The following is a 7,621-nucleotide window of genomic DNA, read 5'->3' as shown; positions in this document are numbered from 1 at the left end:
GTTCTTTTGTGGGCGTGAATTATCACCATCAGTCGACACTTCTTGAATGCGCTTTGATGAAAAATGAAGACATCCAATCATTCAAATGACTATTTGAATGTTGGCTTTGTTGCATGGAGGGAAGGCACCAAAAGAGATTCTTACTGATCAATGTGTATCGATGCAAAGGGCTATTGAGATGTGTATGCCAACAACAATTCATCGGTAGTGCATTTGGCATATAATGAAGAAGATTCTAAGCAAATTAAACGAGTACAAGCGATACGAAGAAATCGAACAAGAGATGAGGCATGTCATTTGAAACTCATTTACAAAAGACACACTTAACAGAAATCGGAATGATTTTGTTACAAAGTACAGTGTTGGAAGCAATAAGTAGCTTTTAAGTAACCGAGATTTTAATTCGAATTATTTGATGCTATTACTTCTTCAGTGAAAACGAGTATAACGTTTGGTTCATTTTTGCATCTGTTTTTGGTTCATTCTGCAGAGCTATTTGAAGATCACAATTTATGGATTCCAGTTTATCTAGATCACCACTTTTGGGCCGGGATGAGAAGTACACAAAAGAGCGAGAGCATGCGTGCATTTTTTAACAAGTTTATCACATGCAATAGCTCCTTGCATCAATTTGTGAAGCAATATGATAATTCCCTAGCAAGCAGAGAGCAAAGACAGAGAGAATTTGATGTTGCAAATTTTCACACCGTGATACCGTATGCAACAAAATCAGCAATAGAGGTTCAATTTCAACATGTGTATACTCATGAGAAGTTCAGAAAAGTTCAAGCACAATTTAGAGAAAAGGTGAATTGCATCATAAGATCAATGTATTTCACTCTAGGTTTTACGACATACGAAGTATTAGAGTAGGTTTTTAACTCCACATTTAACACGTTTTTGTTACTTACGTCGTAGTATCACGAGAAGTAAAGTGCCCGTGCTTGTTGTTGAGTCAAGGGGTATACTATGCTGTCATTCTCTGAGTGTCTTAAGCTTTGAGCGAGTAGATAAAGTGGTACCAAAATATATATTGGAATGCTATAGTAAGAGCATAAAGAGGAGGCACACACATATCAAGAGCAGCCAAGACGAGCCTCTATTGGAGCCGAGAAGCAAGAGATTCGATGATTCGGTGTTTAGGTCGCACAATATTTATGAATTTGCGTCAGAATCTAAGGAGCTAATTGGCATTCTGCACCATACTTTTGATAATATCATGGCGGAGATGCAAGAATATCAAGCGAAAAGTAAAGACAAAAGTTCGTTATCTCACAAAAACGCGACGTTGCGTGATGTTAACGACCTTCAAAGCCCCATGTGTTAGAACAAGAGGCTGTCCCAAGAATAGATTGGGATTAAATATGGAAAAAATGATCGTAAATGCAAAAAAAAAAAGAGAAAAAGCCAGCTCTAAGCGAGGTAACATTGATTTGCTTTTGATAAGGGAAAAATTCGTTTGTGCATTTTTTTAATATATGATTTATTTATTTTTTTGTAGTTGAACTTTTTAGATGGTGGATCAGTGATTCAGTCAAGCTCCAACCTTTTTGATACACAGGATATGAATTATCCCAGAGAGGATTATAGAAATTTTAGTTTTTATTAATATAAATTTCTATTCATGTATGACTAAATTTCGGTTCATTTAAGTTCTAGGAAGTTTAATTTCGATTCATGTTATGTTTTATTGAATAGTCACTTTTTTGTTTTTCATATTAGCTTTCTGTAAATGTGTTATTTCAAATAGTTTTGGTTTTTCTGAAATTGAATAGTGATATATATACATTTTTGGTTCATTTAACGCATTAATTTCGGTTCATTTGTGTTTTTGGGCTCTTGATGTTTGATAAATACATTGAATCCATCCACTGTGAACCTAGATTCATTTAAAACAGCAGTCTAGACAATTCCAACAAATATATACATTTACATTAACATATATACATTAAAGAAGAAGTGTTTACTTTTTTACAACGAGTTAAAGAAATTAGTGTTAATTACAATTCCTTACACCAGGTCAAAGAAACTATAACCTGTTTACTTTCTATATCCCAAGATGTGAATTTACAAAAAGGGCTTGAGAGGGCAGCGGATGGCTTTGGGAGTCTTATCACTTCAGATGCCTCAATGACTTTGTTTCTCAATTTATTTATCTTGCGCAAGAGAATGGTTGGACCACATTTCCACCTGAAAGCATCTATTTCTTACTTCAATAAAATTGAAAGAAATTGCTTAATTTAAACTCAAATGAAATAAAAAATGAACCGAAATAAATTAATTTAGAAATTACGTACCTGTTTCCAATTTTTACATTTATACTTTCCTTTTCTGATCTTTTCAGGATCAATTGTTTCCAACTATTTCATCACATATATCTCGCAATCATAACTAAGAAAGAAATAAGAAAATAAAATATGATTAATAGGAGTCACAATAAAACATATTAATAAAAGCACTATAGCAAAGAAATATTTTACTTTGTTCGTTGACCGCTGATAGTGATATACGGTGCTTCGACGCCCTCTCCGTCCTTCATCAAAGGCTCTGCTCCAGCATAAACCCTCATCTGGGATACTATTAAGTCCTGAAAAAGATACAAAAAGTGATTGATAATGGCTAGAAATATAAGATAATTTACAACATAAACATGTATTATGTAAATAACTTACAATAAATTTGTTCACAGTTATTCTTGATTGAGGTATTTCATCTTTTTTTTTCTTGACGGGATCAAACACATAGAAGGCCTTCTTTTTAACTCGGCAATCCATTACCACCAATGTCCTCCATGGCAAACCGATATAAATAGCTAAAGTTTTGAAAAATGATATAACATTTCAGTCTAAATGATAGTAAACGACAGAATTATTAAAAAATTTTTAAAAATCACAACTTACAAATGGATGCGATGCCATTTTTTTTTGTCAAGAAAAGGGAGGTAGTCATTATATTGAGAGATTCGGTAGGCCTTCTTATTAGTGTTTGGATCAATGTAGTCCTCATTATGGAGTCCCAATATTAAACTCTACAAAATAAACCTCAGTTAAATCATAAATGAACTGAATTACATCAGATTTGAATTAGCAATCATCTACATTCAATCAGCAAGAAAACACATTTCATTTCATTTCTACATGCAAATGAACTCAATATAACTAACAGATGAATCGAATTTCTTAAAGAATAACAAATTTAGTGAATACTTAACAGTAATGTCAAGTGAACCTAACTTAATTCTCAAATGAACTAAATGCGATTCAAATTTAAACTAGCAGTCATATACATTCAATCAGTAAGACGAACACATTTTTAATTCATTTCTTCATGAAAATGAACTCAATTAAACTAACAGATGAACAGAATTATTTATCAAAACTAATAAATTATTTAAGGAATAAAAAATTTAGCTTATCACAATATCTGTCGACACATAGTATACTTCTTCCTCAAATCGGCGATATTTTCTATCGTTGAAAAGCATACACATTGCATTGACCACCTATAAGAACAAAATTTATTAGATACATGGGTATAAAAGTTTTTAGAAAAATAATTAATGTTAATATAATAGGCAAAGAATTTACTGTATTTTCTACATCTTGTCCGAGTGTTAGAGACATGAAGTGGAATCTAGCCCCCTCCAAATGCGCTTCATGGTCCAGCATGAATATCGTGTCATACTCATTGGTTGTATCTTTGTAAACATTTAATTGTATCATCCACTGATAACATTTTCCCGCCAACTCCTCTGTTATTTTTTCTTTCTTCGGAGTCTAGTACCCATCAAGAGTGTTCAAAATCGGCTATGCACTGGTTTTCTCAACAAATTGTAATGTTGCTATCACCCCAGCATCCATCACCGCCTCAACCAACATTTCAAGTTGTGTTATTTTTAGTGAGAGATCAGGAGACTTGGTTGAGAGGTTAGGGGACTTATGCCAATGCTGAAAGAAGATGCATCATCTTCCTAATGTCGAAGGCAGGGAGAACTGCAAGATGACAGAGAAAAGTTTTAACTAGTAATCAAAAGCATTATGATATAACATCAAAACTAATAAAAAAGATTTTAAGTAAAACTTACACATTAAGAGGTGCTTCTTATTCTGATTGCCTTGTCGGAGGTTCTTCGTAGGGTTGTTGTTGTGGTTCCGGAGGGCTGCTGTATTCAACAAAAAATAGTTTAATAATGACCCGAAATTATTATCCTATACCATTAAAACTAATAAAAAGAATTTTAAGTACAACTTACTCATTAACAGAAGCTTCTTCTATTTGATTTTTCGAAGGGACATAGGTGAAGGTCTTTTGATCTTTTATTATCTCTTCCACGTGAGAACTTGGAAGAGACACTGCAATAGAACTCTAAGGAAGGTAAACAAGAAAGAAGTTAATGTTGAATGATTAGAATAGAAACTGAGAAACTAAAAGCTGCACATTGAAAAACTCACATATCCAGAGGTTAAGAATAAGTTTCTTCTCCAACTGCAATGATCTGTAGTTGAGAACTAGGTGTAGTGCTACTGACAATTAAACAAAATTCCGTGTGATTAATTGAACAAAAATATTTATCTAAATCTAAAAGACTAACGTAAATATTTCAACTTACACAGTTGGAGGTTGTAAACCTTGTTATTCCTTTTTTTCATGCCGTTTCTTTCTTCTAAAAACTTTTACCGGGGGTTTCGAGGTTATTTTTTGTTATAAAAAAGATACCAAATTAAAATTATCAACCAAGATTAAAAGCAGAGGATTAAAAACACTTTATATTTATTTTCGGAATCAAATGAACATCAATTAAACCTAGAAATGAGCTGAATTTACTCCATATTTGAACCTCAAATAAACTCTGTTTTTCATTCAATTTTTTGTTCTAAAATTTGTAACCGGGAATTTCAAGAATCTTTTTTCTAAGAAAAAAGATACAAAACTAAAATCATCAACCAAGATATTCTAATTAAAAGTACAAGATGTAAATAAAATTTAAGAGGAATACTTGGTATTACTTGGTGGATTTACAGACGGTGCCGAGCTCGTCTGTGTTTGTAACACAGGTTCACTGCCCAAATTTACAGTCGGCAGTCTAAGCAAAATACATAAATATTATTCGGTAAATCCAAAGAAATTATATGAAGTTTTAGAACAAGTTAGCAAAGAAAGAAAAATAACTTTATATAAGAAACTCAATCTTACGTCTACGATAAATCATATCGCGCATCTGTCGAGTCATAGTCATCTGGAGCAACATTTGTTTTTTCAGCTCTATCATTTTTTTCTTTATTATTTTTTCTTTTTTCAGCTCCAACATTTGTTTTCTTCTTTTAGCAGTCGTCCCCTCTACTTGTTCACTTCTGAAATTTTATCTAATAAGTTTTCACTTAAAACCAGAATGAACTATAGTTAAAAAATAAATGAACCGAATTTATTTCAGATTTGAACAAGCAGTCAAATGGAATCAATCATCAGTAAAACACATCAAATATATACCGGAAACAAATATTAGAGCTGTAATTAACTTAACAAGCACACATGAATAATTTTCAGTAAATACAAGCAAAACTAAACTAAACTAAATGAACCTCAAATAAACGTAGCAATCAACCAAAAATTATTATTTCCAAAACTTACTCATTTTCAGATTCAGTTTTGCTTCCAATTCTGTCAGAACAATCTTCTTTATTTTGGTTTGTTGGTTCGCCACCCTTTGTCGTTGTTTTCTTTTCTTTGGCGGTGTTTTCTCGATTTCTTCTTCTTCTCTGTAACACATACAAATTTTTTTTAAAATAACAATATAAAACTTTAAATAAATACATAGTTTTCATTAAGCGATGGTGAGAAGTATACTCAGATTCAGAAAAACTGTATTCTTTCGAAGACGAATCCAAAATGACAATTTTCTTTTTTCCTTTCTTCTCCTTTTCCTTCTTTTTTCCTTCAAGAAAACTATTTTCTTTTTCTCCTTCTTTTCTTCTATGTCTCCTCCCCTCAATTCTGCTCTGTTCACAAGTCCTTAAAACATAAACTTATTTAGTTAGCACATTATTTTTAATAGCATCTAAACCGAAATTTCAAGGAGAAATCTTTTTTATTTACCATTTCATCAGTTGTTTCCAAAGCAATCTGGTTGACAAGCTTTTTTCTTGTCCAATAATAGGCCACACACGGTGGCCCAGGAGCGTCATCTGTTTCTGGTCGAGGGAACTTCGATTCATGGAAATATATTAACATTAAAACGAAGACGCAGCCATCAATGGAAAGTTTCTTTCCTTCTCTCTGGACTTTGATCCCCTTTCTCAGGAAGCTCAGCACATGAGACGCCCATTCCCATCGTCAGATGGTGTCCACATGAAGGGCATGCGACTTATGGATTGGAGAGACCGTGCTTATTATTGTCGGCAGCAAGAAATATTTTTGGACGAAGACGACAAAAGTCCTCTTGAATTTTAGCCGATTCTCCTCCCCTTCAACACTCATATCAATGACAGTTTTTTGTCAAAAATGCCAAAATAGCACTTTTGAAGTTGTCAATTATCTTCTTCTGTTCCTCAGTTAGTTTGCTGTATGCAATTTTTCAGGAAAACAATCTCCTACAATATTTTCATATAAACAAATCAATCAAAAAGACTCAGTTTCATTTTCTATATTCAAATGAACCTAAAATAAAGCAAGGAATAAACCAAAATAAATTAAAGAATAATAAAAAGATCAAAAAGAAAAAAAAAATGTAAAAGATGAAAAGTATAATACCGCCGAAATTTATGCCCATCGCATCTCTTATCTTTGCAGGGGTTATGTATATTTTGCCATAGAGAGTGTCCAAACATCCATGATAGGCATCACAGTAACGAATCAATTCCTTCAAGAGCTTGTGAGAGATGTTCATTTTCTGGAAATATACCAATGCATCGAATCCCATTTCTTCTATAATATTTTTCTTTTCTTCACTCATTTCGTTAAACACTCTAACTATTGATTTTGTTTGGCATCTCAAATCGTGATTTTTTTATAAAAATTTTAAATAGTATGTTATGATATATTTATAATACAAAATATAGTTTATTTAATGTGTATATGCTTATGTTATAGTGCGGCTTCTCATTTTTTATGACCGTCATCTTTTTTATTTTTGCTGTAAGGACAAAACTATTTGGTTAATACTTAACAGCTGAACTTCACTCAATTCACAAATAAACCGAATTTGGTTCAGATTTGTTGAACATTTAATAGTAGAATCAAGTGAATCTAACTCAATTTCCAAATGAACCGAATTCGATTCAAATTTGAACAAAAGGTGATAAACATTCAATCAGTAAAAAAAGCACACTTCAAATCATTTCTGCTTGTAAATGAACTCAATTAAACTAAGAAATAACAGATTTGGTGAACACTTAACAGTAGAATCAAGTGAACCTAGTCCAATTTCCAAATGAACCAAATTCTATTCAGATTTGAACAAAACGTGACAAACATTCAATCAACAAGAAAAACACATTTTTATTTTATTTCTGCATGCAAATATACTCAATTAAACTAAGAGATGAACCGAGTTATTTATCAGAACCAATAAACTAACAACATCGTTTCATTCGTATGCCCTAGTTACGGAAAAAAATGGAATTAG

The sequence above is a fragment of the Arachis hypogaea genome, chromosome 9, assembly GCF_003086295.3.
Source record: "Arachis hypogaea cultivar Tifrunner chromosome 9, arahy.Tifrunner.gnm2.J5K5, whole genome shotgun sequence".
In the NCBI taxonomy this organism is placed as follows: Eukaryota; Viridiplantae; Streptophyta; class Magnoliopsida; order Fabales; family Fabaceae; genus Arachis; species Arachis hypogaea.
The sequence above is the reverse complement of the archived record's forward strand: the minus strand, read 5'-3'. Positions refer to the sequence as shown.